This window comes from Populus trichocarpa, chromosome 18 (genome assembly GCF_000002775.5).
Source record: "Populus trichocarpa isolate Nisqually-1 chromosome 18, P.trichocarpa_v4.1, whole genome shotgun sequence".
Lineage (NCBI taxonomy): Eukaryota > Viridiplantae > Streptophyta > Magnoliopsida > Malpighiales > Salicaceae > Populus > Populus trichocarpa.
In genome coordinates this window covers 7,240,841-7,257,947 of record NC_037302.2, presented here as the reverse complement: position 1 = coordinate 7,257,947, position 17,107 = coordinate 7,240,841, and the positions used below count along the sequence as shown (strand labels likewise).

Below are 17,107 nucleotides of genomic sequence, written 5' to 3'. Positions count from 1 at the left end.
CAATTAGGCTTGAAAGATTGCTGTAGACCCTTGCATGCTCTCGGGTTTAAACTTGAATAGGAGTGGGAGAAAATGAATAGTAGACATTAATGAAACAGTGCCATTTTCAAACCCTCTCAAGTGAACGACAGGTCATTCGGGATATGGCAAAAAATCCGGGTTGTGAAGACACGTCATTTCTTAGCCCTCTAAATTAAGGTTACCTTCAACGACAAGTCATCTGAGTTGAGGGTTGAACGAACAACTTGACATCCGATAAACCATACATCATGTCATCCAAGAGGGGTACAAATTACGGTTTCGATTACAGCCTCTTTTTAATTTTGATTCTTGATTTTAAAAATCTTGCAATTGAGCTCTAAATTGGCACTATTTTCAAGAATCTTTGCATTTTCACCCTCGATCTTCTTCAATTAAACCCCTGAACTTCCATGTGCCTTATATAATGGTCATAAGTTTCTGATTTGCTTATTTTGGCTCTTAATTGAGCCTTCAAACTTTCAATTCTTCCAATTTCATCCCTGATTAAGGGTGTGTTTGAAAATACGGTTGAACAACGCTTCTGAAAAATTTTGAATTTTATTTTATTTTGCTTCAAATTAATTTTTTTTATTCTTTTAAATCATTTTGATATGCTGATATTAAAAATAAATTTTTTAAAAAATATTATTTAATGCATTTCTGAGCAAAAAGCAAATTGAAAAGCAACCTCTACTACACTCTCAAACAGACCCTTCAATCAAGCTCCTTCACTTTCAATGCCTATTACACTTTGATCCTTGGACTATTAATTCTTATAATTTTATCCAAATTGATTCCCAAACTTGATTTTTTTCAATTAAACCCTTGATTGGATTAGATCAATTAAGCCCTTTCAAGTTTCAATCTCTTTCAATTAAGTCCTTGATTGATAGAATTGGACTCCTAGACTTTTTCACCTTGTCCATTTTGATCCTTAATCTTCTAATTTATGCAATTTTGACTAGTTTCAATTAATTTTCTTCAGTCAAACCCTAAATTATCTATCAACATGGTGTTCTAACCAACTATGAAAATTACATAAATGTCTGTTTGTAACCCAAAATAATTTTGAATTTTTTATGGATTTCTTTCTTATAGAAAAGTATTTTCTTGAAAAAATAAGAAAAATTTTGCAACCCAAAATTAGTTTATGACATATCTGTCATTTTTGTTTTTTTCTAAGAAAAGGTCCACCCCTTATAAAAAGAAAAAAAATATTGGGCAAGGCACGTGTGCCTCCCTCAAACTCACATGTCTAACTGTTTGTTATCTTTTTTTTTTACAATTCTATTATTTAGTGATATTTTTTATTTATTGAATCTTATCCTTTTATATTGGATTAATTGATGGTAAATTAATTTTTATATTTTTTATCATATAATAAAATAAAAAAATAATTCAACCTAGTAGAGTTCATAACTCGAGTTTAGTGGGTTGACGCTAAATATTAATCAAAGAGTTGACTCGAGATTTTTAAAGTTTAAACTATTATACCGAGTTTAATAATAACGCCAATAAATTTATAACAATCTAGATATTAATTTTTTATGTTTCAAAAAATTTAGATCCAACCCGTAACGAAAATACAAGAGTTAAACTAATAATAATTATTTGGAATCAAATAAAAATACATAAATTTTTTTTGTTGACTATGATACTTTTTTTGTAATTTTTTAAATAATAAAAGTAGAGTGTAAAATACATTAATTTACTATAGAATACTTAGGTAATTTTTTTTCCTTAGATGTTTTCCCTCCTATTTTTATAAAGCCTCCATAACATGTTTGCTAAAAGAGTAATTTGTCTAGAATAAATGTACATTAAGTTATTATTTAAATGTATTATTTTATATTTTATAATTCAATTTTTATATGATAATTTTATTTAAATCTAGTATTACATTATAAAATGATATTATTTGGTTTAATGAAATTGTCTTGTTCTTAACGAAATATTATATCAACAAGAACATTATTATGGCCCAAGAATTTTGTTTAAAAATAGAGATGAAGAGGGAACATATATATTTTATTCAGCGAGATGTTTACAAGGTGGTGTTTTATATGTGGTCAGCCATGATGAGTGATGATGATATATTTTTGAAACCCGGCCCGACTCAGTGGGTTGACCCGGGACCCGGCCGATTCGGGACTGGAATGAGGCCGGGTTGATGAAAAAATAGGAAAAGTCATGACCTGATGTGACCCGGCCGACCCGACGAGTTGATCTCGGTGACTCGGCAAAAACCGATCAAAAACCCGGTTGCAACCTGTTGACTTTTATTTTTTTTATAAAACGACGCTGTTTTGAATTTTTTTTTAAATAAATATTGATCTAGCCCATCCAGTCAACCTGGTTAAAATTTAATAATCTGATCAAAACCTGAAATCCAAACATGGAGTATACCGACTTTAAAGACTATGGATGATGCCATGTTAATGTTATTTGAATTAAAAAAAATTCGATTTCTGACAAGGAAGTGGATTGATCGATGATGGCAAGTAATCTCAGGCTGTCAGGCCAGGTGGTTAAAGAGAAGCGATGCCACGAGTCATGAGCCTTGCATAGCAGATGATAATAGGTATCAACGCTTTATCTTGTCGATTACTTAACTAGTAAAAAATTAAAAAACTATTTATTAGGTTTTTAATATTTATATGAATATTTAATATTTTATTATTATTAATTATTTAATAAAAATAAAATAATTAATATACATAGATGGGTCAGATTTGGATTTATAATGGTGATATTTTATAAATTATAAATTAGATCCATTTAATTTTTTTTATCCCCTGTTATCTATGTTGTTTGACTTTTAACAGATTAAACAAGATAAAATAATGCAAAAGGGCTGTGTTTCTTAAGACTTTGCTCACTCTATTTCGTACGTGTGGTCCAGTTAAGCCACAGCTAAGTTTAACTCTTCAAGAACAGATCGCTGCCAAGTCATCTGATCAAGAAGCAGGGATTGAAAACCTCTTTAATTTACTTGTAGATGTTCATATATATTGCCTCGTTTTGTTTACTGCAAATGAATGAAGCAAGTAATCTACATGCATGGGGATGGATCATCCATACAAACACAACTTCTTCTTGGTAGTCTAAGGCATGACTAAGCACCACCTTTTTACTCTCTTTTAAATTCCAGTTAAGAAGGAAAGGGAAAAAGGACAAGTCCTAGTTTCCACCATTCGTGCTGTTTCTTTCCACAATCTCGAATCTTGTTTCCTTTAGTTGTATTTGAAGTTAAATTGAGTTGTTCCTATATATATTTTTTAATTAATATCAATGTTCGAGTTAGTTTGTGTGCATATCAATTAATTTTACAAGCTTTAAAATTAATATGATTACCCTTTTATATTATTATGATAATATGATATGATTATTATTACCATACCCAGAAGAGAAAGCCAAGACACCAAGTTCAACAAGCTTAGGCACAAGATGTCCACTCAGGTGAAGAGCAACAAGAGACTCAAGGCCACCAACACAGGTGCCACCAATGAGCCGTCTTCAGCCGCGGGAGGGAGGGCATAGATCTTACAGTAGGGTGAACACCAATGGTGGCAAGGAGTTTCTTCATGACATGACACATGCAACAAGAAGATCGAGAGAAAATGATAACTGGGTGCTCAGATATAAGCCGTTGGATTCTTGTCTCCGTGGATTCTGCTTCGTCGATGGATAAAGAAGAGGACGAGGAGGAGTTCAGTGGGGAACTGAGGTCGAGAAGATCGACGTCGTCAGAGCAACGTTGTCGTAGTCCTTGCATCGCCAGGGGGGAGAATTGAAGTGTTTGTGTTTTAAAGAGTGAGAGGGACAGAGAGAGACTTGATGTCGACGGGGGGAGCAAGTGGGAGTTTAGAGGGAGGAGTTTTTATATTTATAAATGGAGGGGAAGGGGAAGGAGAAGGGGAAGGAGAAGGGGAAGGGGGGTTGCTTCCATCACAAAGTACTGTGAGTATCTTTATCTTTCTTTCTTTCTTCCTTTGGGATCAATGCTTGTTGGAGTTTTTGTTACTTTTCAAGCCCACGCGCCAATGGTGCTTGATATATGCTAGATAGATAGCCCCAATTCGCGCGACGCACCTCAAAGTTTTTGAAACATTTAAAAATATTCATACTGCAAAAAAAACTTTTTAACAGTCAAGAAGTCAATTTTAAAATGTTTTTGACTATGATTTATTAGATTTTATATTAAATTATGTGGTAGCTATTTTAACATTAATTAATTGACTAGCAATTTTAAAAAACAAGTTACATCATTAGTAAAAACATGATTTAATTTTTTTAAAAAATCAAAATAATAATTTTTTTTATATATTAAGACAATGATATATTGAATCGACTCTAATTTTATAACTTAATCCTTCAAATCCAAGATCTGGATTATAGACTCCAACATGTTTAATAATTTTTTAAATTATTTTTTATTTAATTATATATTGATAAAAAAATTTGTTCGCAAAACCGAGTAACGACATATTGGATCGACCCGTGGATCATAAACTCCAACTAAGTTTAATAATTTTTTAAATTATTATTTATTTAATTATATATTGATAAAAAAAAATTGCTCGCAAAACCGAGCAATAACTCAATACCAAGATATTTGTTTGAAGATACAATAACCTCATAGGAAGCAAATCAAAACAAATCATAAAGCCAATTTTCAATCAATCCAAGTTAACTCGTCAATCCCGCAACCTGGATCATAGACTCCACTAGGTTTAATAACTTTTTTTAAACTATTTTTTATTTAATTATAGTATAAAAAACACGCTTACAAAATCAAGCACAAACCTAATATCAGAATGCTTGTTTAAGACCATAATAACCCCATAAAAAGCAAACCGAAACAAATTATGAAACTAGATTTTCAATCAACCTACCTACCAAAGTTACGATTTGACTTCACCAAAATTAATAACTTTGTTTTTTTGAAATAATTTTTTTATTTAATTATACAATAAAAAATAGACGCTTGTAAAATTGAGCAAAATTAAAGTTTACAGCTAAACCTTAACACTTGAAATATACAGTGAACAAAATGATTGGTGAATGGTTTTTGTTATTTTTGCCAAAACTTAACGGATAATCATAAACTAGGTACAATATCCATTTTTCATTTTAAAACATGAGAAGGATTCATTTTTGTTTTTTATAAAAATATGCTTGGAAAACTTTTAGGATTTGACTGTATGCAATCAAAACGTTTGATTAATTAATTTTTTTTTATCTTTTCACTATTTTTAATGCAAAACAAAAGGTAATAAAAAAAATGCAAAACACACACACACACACACACACACACACACACTCTTTTTTACTACGTTTTTACTCACACACCTCACAATTACATTTTTACAAACCATAAAATTCAAAATTCAACAATAGTTTAAGCACACACATTAAGCATTTAAAATTTTCAAAAATTGATCTTTTAAAGGTGGAAAGCCTCCAAACTCGCAAGAATAGTGGCGGCATATTGGTATCACGTGTCACGCTACTGGCTACGTGTAAGCACACGTGCCGTCACTGGTGAAGGCAGAAAAATGATGGATCTAAGGCCCTGTTTGTTTGTAGGAAAGTAGTTTCTTTTTGGAAAATAGTTTCATTGGAAAATAAATTCCGGAAAAGTAAATTATTTTTTGATGTTTGGTAGTATCATGGAAAGTGAGTTGGAAAACACTTTCCAGTGTTTGGTTATGTTATAGAAAATAGCTTATTAATGTTTTATTTTTTTTCAAGTTTATTAAAATAATAAGGAACAAATCTTACAAATTAAAAAGTTGAATGAGAACAGAATTGAAAAAATCTAATTTCATAAATTATCTCAAATAAAATAAATAATGATCATCAAAATAATAGAGATCAAATCTAAGAGATAAAAAAATTAAAAGATGATGAAATTAAAATAACAATAATTACAATTTCATAAATTATTTTAAATAAAATAAGTAACAATTAAAAAAATGAGGACCAAATTTGATAGATAAAAAAAATTCAATTTAAAAAATGATAAGAGAAAAGTAAATAACAATCATAAAAATAAGAACCAAAGTTAATATAAAAATCAAATTAAATCAAGTTTTAAGGGATGAATTTGAAAAAAAAAATATTCAAACAAAATATATAGCAATCAAAAGTTTGAGGACCAAATTTGACATAATCAGCAAATAATATGATATTTTTAAAATTTTCACAACTTCTGGAAAGTATTTTCCGCCCAAAATAAAAGGAAAACACTTTCCTTGAAATCAAGCCAAATTTTCATATGACAGGAAAGTGTTTTCCGTTGACCAACTTTCCTAATGGCAAACAAACATAAGAAAGTTTGGAAAGTAGTTTCCTGGAAACCACTTTCTAGAAAACAAACACACCCTAAAAGTGTTTCTTCTCCTCTTGCTTTATATACTATCAGCAATATTCACCTGTAAAAGAAAATGAATCACACAAACGCAATCCGTTTTCAATTTCTTTACTTCATATTTTTTTTTCACTTTTTTCTTCTCCTTTACAAGTGGCTGACGGTTCTGCTATAAAGGAAATGCTTTACTTTGGTGGTTGTGGTCTACTATGAGTGAGGGAGCTGTTGAAACTTTGTTACTGTTGTCAGCGTGGATGGAAGAGAAGAGTGGCTGGGGTCACATTGGAGGTCGTTGTGCTAGGCCGAGAGAAAGAGGTGGAAAGAGCTGTGGGTGGTGGGCAAGTCTTAGTTGAAAAGGATGGTTGCATGTGGGGTGTTGGGAGGTGCACGGTTAGGTCACGGTGTGTAGTGGTTTCAGTCGTTGGGTTTCCGGTGAGGACACGCTTCGAAGGACACTGTTGCTAGGAAGAGGGGACGGTGTTGTTGGGACTGGTGGTAAAGGAATCAGTTGGTGAAGGGGTTGTTGGTTTGACAGTCAAAACTAGAGTATGTGGGTTGTGGTGGTGGCATTAGACTGCGTTGTTGGCAGTCATGACTACGAAACGACATTGGATAGGAGGCATCGGGTCAGTTGAACAAAAAAAGAGAGCCACAAGATTGATATTTTTTTTGGCTGAAAGATCTCCAGTGGTTGGCAACTAGGATTTGTAAAAATGAGGGCTATGGTTTTTTTATTTTTGGTAGGTGTTTTCTTTAGATTTCTTGTAATGTCCCCTTTCTTATGTGGGATAACTACCTTTTTATAGGTGGAAAATCTTGTTTTCTTTCCTGATTACTTAGTCTAACAAGCAACATAAATTCACTTTAGTCCATTGTTTTCTTCCTTTTCATTTTGGTCATTTCTGTCCAAATATTTTTTGTTTTTTTTTTTGTATTTTCATTTTAAAAAAAAGGAAGCATCAACACCAACTCAATGAGAAAAAATCAACAATTTTGAAAATAACGCGTTAAAAGTTGAACGTGTTGAAAAGAAATTTAAAATTTGAATTCTTTTGAGGCAACGCTGAAAATGTTAACAATGATGAAAATACATCAAGAATATATTTTTTTATTTTTTTGTATATTGGAAAATTTTATAAAAGTAGGGGGTAAAAAATGAAGTTATGACAATGAATATGTCTTTCATACTAAAGAGTATGGTCAAGGTAAAAAGACCTATAATAATAGAGTTTGTGTTAAGGGATCAACTTCTAATGAGTTTGAAGTTGATTGTTATAGGAAGTTTGAAGAGGTTATTGAACTACATATCATAACGAGCTTAACTAAGTTCTTTTCATTTAAATGTTATTGGTATAATATCGCTGATAGAGGGATCAAAGTATATATTATATTTTGGTCAAAATTAATACAAAGGCTAAACTTCACAACATCGACAATGTCTTTATTTTTGCTAAGTAATGCCAACAAATTTATTACACATACACTCTTTCATTTAGAAAGAATTGTTCTAAAGTTGAATGGTTATCAATAATGAAAACCAAACTCAGAGGTCGTGTCCATGTTGTTCAGGAAGGCAATAATAAAGTAAATGCGAGAGACGATGTATTTCAAATGGATGAATTAGTTTATGCATATCGAGTTTCTCTGTCGACCGACTTAGAAGAAAATTCAAATTTTCATATCACTAGAAATATTTTTAATGATGTTAACATTGAGGAGTTAAATAATGTGTTAAGAACCAATGGACATGTAAAAGTTGATGAAGATGATGATATCGACGAGCATCAATTCAATGAAATAGATTTTGTTGGACATGGTGATGATAAAATTAAAGAAGAAGAAGAAGAAGAAGACAATTCTGATTAAATTGTAAAATGTCAATGTGTAATGAAATTAACTTTATTGTAATCTTTCTGGTTGTTTCTTTACAATAAACTGTTATTAACAAAGATGAAACATTTATTGTTGTGATTTTATTATTATGAATAAAAATGGTGTTATTGTTTTGTGATTTTACTATATTTGCAGGTTGAATAGATAAGAAAAATAACACTTGTAATTAAAAATTATTATATACCGATTGAATTATAGACAAAATGTAAATACCGACTGAATTACTGACAGACTAAGTAAATATCTTGCAACTTTTAGGTTTTCAAAGCTTATTTTTTTTCTTATGATGCTCCTAAGTGTTTGTTTTCTTTAATCTTTGCAAACAATTGTGCTAGTCTCACTGACTTGGATTAATAGAGTAAAAACAACAACAACAACCACGATAAGGGTTTTTTTTTTAGGGGGGCGGTTTATTTGCTATGTTTTTTGAGTTTTGACTACTCATGGATTCTTGGTTAGATTCTTTATGGTTAACAATAAGATTTTTGTTGGTTAATTATGTTTGTTTGATGACCCTTTTTTTTGCGCCATGTTATGTGGTTTTGTTAATTTTGATAATAAGACTCTTTTTTATTACATCTTTTTTTTTACTAAAAACAATTTTTTTTTTTGCAGAATATGGTTCTTGGACGCAAACCAAGACCAATAAAGCTTTTTTGTACAAACTCACATGCGGAATGATGACCATCAGAAATGGTGCATTAGCTCGTGGATAGCCATGTTTAAAAGTTCATTGTAAATTGGATTTCAAGAGTTTTTTTATGAAGTTATTATTTTTTCAATTTAGTTGACTGGTTTTTCTTCTTGTTTTTTTTTTTTCAAGAAACACATACCACTCAATTGTAGAAAATCATTTGACCCATCCGAAATTGAATTTGGATTTGTGGTTGGAGGCCGGAACGTCAGGTGAACTCGATAGAAATTAGGTTTATGGTATCTCAAACACTATGGTTGCGAATATATGGACGAGTTGTGGTGTATCGACCGTTGGTTCCTCACAATCGGGTTCGAGCTTCTAATCTCCAGAGTTCTAAATGATTATACGATAACAAGTTGAAGCTTAGATGACCTAGCTTACTGCTAATACAGAACGACCTAATGTTGAGATTGCCAAACTTAGGTGATTATATGTGGAGGTGTTGTCAAACATCGATGGTACATATGGTCCACCTCGTCGCCCACTCGGTCTCGACAAAAATTTGCCTTTTCCTCCTCATTCTTCAACTTTTGACCTCTAAATGAATTGTATTCAAAATGATAATTTTAAAATTTGTAATAAATATTTGGTTTTTATTTTAGTTTTATTTCTTTTAATCTTTTTTATGTTATGTTTATTTGGTTTTATTTTTTTAAAAAAAGTATTAAACAAATTACTAATGAAATTACCAACAGACTAAGGCCATCAGAAGGTTGAGAGAGTTAAAAAAAAATTACATGAAATGTCACACACCATTTGATTAGTACTTACAAGTGCATTTTTATCAAGGTTTTATATCATTATATTGCACTTAAAATATCATTAAATTCCCTAACTTGAGCATGTTTTATAATAGCAAGTCTGATAACATAAGATATCTTTAATTTATGGTAAATGCTTATTTTGAATGCATACATATCTCATAATTTAAAGGATTGATTGATGTGTTTAACTATTGAAAGTGAAAAGATAAAGAGAGGGCTAAGCTTAAAAAAGAGATGCTGGTTCAATTCAAACTGGAAAACCATTCGGTTATTGGATCATAACTAGAGCTGTAGAACTTGGATTTAGGTCTTGGTTTATATGGATAGAAATCTAAGTCATAGGCTTAAAAATTTCATGAAGACTCCAAGATTCAAAACAACCGTTTTCAAGTTCAAATTGTAGCAACAAAAGAGAAGTCGGAACCTGTCCTCTAGCCCAGATACTGGTAAGCCCATATCTCGAGTTCTAGAAGTCCAAATGAGCTTATTCTTATTCAAATTACGATATTAGCAATGATGTTTTGTTCAGATAAGAAGATAATGGTTGTCACCAAGTCAAGAGGTGGCCACCCACTCAATAATTAGTCATCAAATCAATAGTTTTAAATTTTAGCCTATAAAAGAAGGCATTTTCCATACATTTAGACATCTTGGTTTTCAGATTAAGATCTTGCTCTTGCTCTCTTTCTTCGTATTTTGTAATGTTCAAGTTTTATTTCATGTTATATTAATCTCTTGTTTATACTTTTCATTTCCTTTCCTTTAATTAGTTAATGTATATCATTATTATGTTTTTATTTTGTTTATTTATGTTTCTCATCTTCATTATATTTAGCTAAGTTTATTTTGTCAATGTGAAAATGGTACACTAATGGTGTAAGAATATGTATAGTATAAACTCAACATGGACTTTAATGTTTGATAATAACATGTTTTGCATTTGTTATCTTACTTACTCTTAATACCTTGCTTGTTAAATGGTTAATCTTGATTTGTGTTGTACAACCCTTGGTACAACAAATACTTGGAACTTTCATAGCCAGCTGTATAGTATAACCGACACCTATGCTATGAAAGGAATTTGATTTGTTGTTACCATAAGTTATCACTATGAATACTTGACAACATTTACTAGTATTGACATCACTTAAATAAGATAATTAATATGATCATTGTTGTTACCCATTTTTGGGTTCCTGCATAAAAAATAAAAAAATATACAAAAAAAATACATATTAAAAAATATATATTCGGAAGGAATCCAAAAAAATAATAGGAGTGATAAAAGGATGCTGGAATTGCAAAAACATCCAAAGACCAAATCAGAAACATTCTTTTTTGAATTTGAAAATGACGTTGTTTCCTCGACAATTGTTTATCGCCTTCTTCATCCGCGATGGTTTCGACAGTAAATGCAATGAAGCCCTTAGCAATGGAGCCACTTCAATCTGGGGGCATGTTTCACGCCACCATGATGCATGCCGACCGTTACTTTGTTATTGTCGGAAACGTCTGCATCCTCTTGCTATAAAAGCCAGAGGAAGGACCGAGCAAGTGGGGGGGAACACGCGAAGAAAGACGAGACAGAGGGGGGAAGAGGATAAGGACGAGAAACAGAGAGGCAGAAAGTAAAACAGGGAGGCAAAGTGAAGAAAGGAAGGAGAGAGTACAAAAAAAAACGAGGAGAGGAAGCAGTGTTGGAACAACCCTTCCACACTGTCATATTCTTCTGCAACTGCAAGCAGCAGGTTCCAGCGCCAAGGAGAAAGACGAGACATAGAGGGAGAAAAAGAGAACATGGAGAGTAAAAAGAAACGGAGGGAGACATGAAGGAGAACTGGGCAGCATAGGAAGACGGTTACAGAGGAACAAACGAACAGAAGCAAGAAAAACCCAACAACAACCAGCCTCCATCGTTGATGTCCCTTGACCTTCAGAACCAAAGGCAAGGGAATAAAACAAAAGAAATAGAAGCAAAGGAAGAAACCCAAAGAGAAAGTCTAGAATAATAAAAAGAATGAAAGACCAGAATTGTCATCATCTTCAGTTTTTCTAGAAACCAGGTGCGTTCGTCTTCATATTCTCTTAAATCTACAAATGAGCATATACACTATACGAATGTAATTTAATTACCTTTGCACTGTTAATGCACGCGTGAAACAAATTCATGTGTCTCAGCCAATCGGGTCACTGGCTTGGGCCAGAGACCGGGTTTGAGTTGCTGGGTCCAGCCCAGCCACATGGTTCGAGCTGGGCCCACCTAAAAAAAATTAAATTTTTATTCTACTGAATTTTGCTTAGTATTTGTTTGTATTTTTATACCGTAAATATACAAATCCGGTATTAAAATACCCAGTTTTCATCAAAACATTGAAAAATAAAAAAAATATTTTTTTGTTTTCATGCATACGGCCAAGTCTCAAAAATAAAAAATCATATTATATTTTCATACAACAAAACAAATTCAAAAATATGTATTAGCATGCATTTTGGCTTTAATAACCAGTTTATTAAAGTCACGAGAACTAGGTCAATATTTCAAAAATTCCAAAATAAATTATTTTATTTTCTGGGGTTACGACCTTATACGTAAGACGTATTCCAGATATTAAATTCTTTTGTTGATGTTAGAACGGTTAGGTTTTACCCGATAAGATAAGAGTCTCTTTACCGAGGAGGATTTTTCTTAAACCATAGACGGACCAACAACTAGAAAACACGATAAGACTTTAGATTTTATAAGACAATAAAACAATGCAGCTTACCTTAGGTAGGGTGTATTTGGGGTGCTAATACCTTCCCTTTACGCAACCAGTCCCCGTACCCGATCTCTGAGACTAGTTAGGATTTCTAGTGACCAAAATACTAGGTGGCAATTCTCATTCCTTCTTTCCATATATAAGAGACAAGAATTCTTTGTCTTCCCATATTTGCCAAATAGATAGATAATAAAATATATTGAGAGTGGATATTTATCGCCGTGACGCCGCACACGTGTGACAATCATGTTAATAATTTATAAACCGATTGGAACCTCCTTTGTGTGTGGTTTCCAGTTGAGTACTAAAAAGAGTTTATATTATACTTGTTTGAAATATCATTAGTGGATCCTCTAACCTTGACAATTGTTTTATCCTTGTTTGATCCTTACATCAATATCACATCTCAAAAGTTTTCTTCAACTCCTTTTCATTTATTATTTGTAATTTTATATATTTCACCTCCATGTGGTTCGACCCCGGTCTTGCCGGATTATTTATTACTTCGACACTCCTGTACTTGGGATAATACATCAATCTTTTGATCGTGTCAAGTTTTTGGCACCGTTGTCGGGGAGGTAAGTTACTGTATAAATTATATATTTTATTTTATTTTTCTTTTCACTTTTAATGTTTTTCTAATTTTTGTTTTTTTTTTCCCTTTCTGCACTTGCATGAGAGTTTGGACATGCACATTAAGTGGTAGACTTCCTAGGAAATCTTCATTATTTTTAGAAAACATGGCGAAGAGAATAATTAATCGCTTCATAATGAGAATAATGAGAATAATCGAGTTAGGACACTTAGAGACCACATGAATCCTACAAGAACAAGTGCACCATCATGTATAATTTTCCCTCCTGATGCATCTCACTTCAATTTTAAGCCAGGCATTATTCAACTTTTACCTACTTTTTATGGCTTAGATCAAGAAAATCCCTACTTGCATTTGAGAGAATTTGAAGAAGTTTGTAACACTTATAGTGACTCAAACTGTAGCATGAACACCATCGGATTAAAGCTTTTCCCTTTTTCTTTAAAAGATAAAGCTAAAACATGGCTACAAAACCTGAGGTCAGAATCCATTCGTGCTTGAGATGAAATGCAACAATAGTTTCTAAAGAAGTTTTTTCCTTCTCATAGAATAAACTCTTTTAAAAGACAAATCACCACATTCACTCACAAGCTAGGAGAAACATTTTACCAGTATTGGGATAAGTATAAAGACTTGCTTAATACATGTCCTCATTATGGTTTTGAAACATGGAGATTGATTTCACACTTTTATAAAGGGTTAACACCTACAGATAGGCAAATGGTGGAATTAATATGCAATGGAACTTTTAAAGATAAAGACCCTGATGAAGGAATGAAGTACCTAGACTTGTTAGCTGAAAATGCTCAAAATTAGGACACTACAGGTACTTGTGAGACACCAGGTAAATCTCAACCTCATACATCTAGTGGAGGTATGTATAACCTTAGAGAAGATCATGACCTCCAAGCCAAATTTGCATCTTTAGCTAGAAAAGTCGAGGCACTAGAATTGAAAAGGAGTGGTCAATTGAAATCTGTTCAAGAAATTGTATGTCAAATCTGTGAAACTAATGAACACTCAACCAATGATTGTCCAACTTTGCCTTCTTTCAAGGAATGTCTCCATGAACAAGCCAATGCTTTAAACAGTTTCCAAAGGCCAAATTAGAATCCATAGCTGAAAATGCTCAAAATTAGGACACTACAGGTACTTGTGAGACACCAGGTAAATCTCAACCTCATACATCTAGTGGAGGTATGTATAACCTTAGAGAAGATCATGACCTCCAAGCCAAATTTGCATCTTTAGCTAGAAAAGTCAAGGCACTAGAATTGAAAAGGAGTGGTCAATTGAAATCTGTTCAAGAAATTGTATGTCAAATCTGTGAAACTAATGAACACTCAACCAATGATTGTCCAACTTTGCCTTCTTTCAAGGAATGTCTCCATGAACAAGGCAATGCTTTAAACAGTTTCCAAAGGCCAAATTAGAATCCATACTCATAAACATATAATCCTGGTTGGAGAAATCACCTAAATTTCAGTTGGAATAATGGTAACAATAATGCACAAACTTCACAGCCACCATTTCAAGCACACCATAATTTTCAAAATTCTCATGGATATGCACCTCCTTGTATTCGCCCTCCTAGATGAAATCTTGAGGAAATATTGCATGCATTCATTGAAAAGCAAGAGACAATCAACACTCAAAATGCTCAAACTATGGCAGATTTGAAAGATACTCTGACAAAGTTCACATCTACTCTCAGTTTTCAAGAGAAAGGTAAGTTTCCATCTCAACCTCAGCAAAATCCCAAAGGGCAATACAATTTAAGAGCGAGTAGCTCTGGAAGCCAACACATGGATCAAGTCAAATCAGTCATTACTGTCCGTAGTGGTAAAGTTATTGAAAAACCTATTCTTGAACCTTGTGAGAAAGATGATGAGTTACTCTTTGAGGGTAAGGAAAGGGTTGAACCTGAACATTGCAAAAAAAAGAAAGACTGATTCCCCACCAGTACTTCCATTTTCTCATGCCATGACCAAACAAAGGAAAGTCAATCACAATTCAAAAATCTTTGAAACTTTCAAACAGGTAAGGATCAATATACCTTTGTTGGATGCTATTAAACAGGTACCTTATTATGCTAAATTTATGAAAGACTTGTGCACCGTGAAGAGAAAACTGAATGTAAAAAAGAAAGCCTTTTTAGCCGAACAAGTAAGTGTCATTCTTCAAAACAATAATGTTTTGAAATATAAAGACCTTGATTATCCTACAATTTCATGCTTTATTGGAGAAATTAGACTCTCTTAGAAGCCTCCTATGGAGATGTCTATTAGAAACAAATTTATAGGCTAGTCTGTCAGCTTTCGAGATAATTAAATAACAGAGAATTTGGACATCTGAGTCAAAAGTTATGGGCACAACACCAAAAGGTGTTCTGGAAAATCAAATCAGGCCAGCTTGGAGAACACTTTGGTGCATGTTTTTCTTCCTCTTTTATGAGCTGTCTCTTTCTTATTTTTGACCCAAAATATTGTAACAATGTCCCCTCTAGCTTTCAATCCATGTGCTTACCCTTTTGGATCAATGGATTACCCAAAATAAATCAAATGTTATTTGTTGTGTAGACATGTAAGATTATGGATTGTGCTTGGGCTGATTTGGGGCTGAATTTAAGCATCATATAAGGATACAAATGTACCTATTATTTGGGCTGAGATTGATATTGAAACCTTGAGTGTTTGATGATTGAAGTTTGCACACAACATAAGGCAAGTTTGGGCTTGAAATAGATCATATGATAATCTTTTCTAGGATTGGAATAGAATTGATTTTTAAGGCAAATTTGAAATAAAAAGAATAATAATAACCATAATTAGGCTCGGCTCATCACACTTGAAGGACCTATCATGCAAACATTGGTATCTTCAACTTAGTGTATACACAATAGCGAATAAAGAAAAATAAACATACTCACATTCTCTAAATCAAATATCCATACAAAATTCCAAATTCAATCGTATTTATCATGCAACCAACATAATTGATTCACGCGAAAACTCAACTTGTAATCTTCCCTTCCCACAACTACAAACAAGGTAGCAAACTATATATATATATATATATATATATATATATATATATATATTCTTTCTTTTTTTTTGGAGATATTATTTATTATGTTTTTAAGTGGTCACTTCCCTTTTGACGCGAACACAAACATTTGTGATGAATGCACCTGGTTACTCACAAAGTCACAAACTTAAAGTGCTTTTGCATACTCATATTTCATGCTCCTGTTTGACGTAAAGATAAACATTTGTGATGAATACCCCTAGTTACTAAGCAACTCAAAACATTGATGTAGATAGAACTTTGTACACATTTATTTATTTAATTGTCTAATAATTATTACTCTATTTACTTAAACCATGTTTAGAACTAGATCAAAAGGGATGATCACAAGTAAAGCATCACACTCGTCTTTTATGCATAATCACACAACTCATACAACTTTTACAAGGAAAGATGTACTTCAATAATCTTAAAGAAAAAAAGTATGCTATATCTTGCTTTATAAGATATTATCTATCCCAAATTAAAGCATGCAATGTTCAACATAATAATGAATCCAAAAATATAATGTTGATCCTAAACAAGTCTCACTCACATACGAATGCAAGTTTTTTTATATATAAAAAAAATCATCAATATGCATATGACAAGCATGAAGGTTGAAAAATTTATGAAATAGCCTAACATTGGCCAAATCATGTCGAAAATATATTTTTTTGGAAATATTTATATATTAGAAATTTATTTTGAAAATATGATCAAAATAGGGGTCAAAATCGATTTATGATAGTTGCTCCCTCTTTACAATACTTACGGTACAAAGACAAGAAAAAAATTATTTTTCTTTGACTTTGTATAATAAGTTTGTAAACAAAATAAAAGAATTAATGCTTAAACAAAAATGCTATTTAAAAGAAATTTGCAATCAGGTTGGTGGGCTTTACTTGAAATCATTTGAAAGAAAATTTGTCATTGAAT

General features: G+C 32.1%; 1 pseudogene; it reads right to left on the bottom strand.

Annotated features, from left to right (window-relative positions):
* Nucleotides 1–3,369: 3,369 nt before the first annotated feature.
* LOC18107709 (glutaredoxin-C6-like) lies at nt 3,370–3,900 on the bottom strand (annotated as a pseudogene).
* Between the last annotated feature and the right edge of the window lie 13,207 nt (nt 3,901–17,107).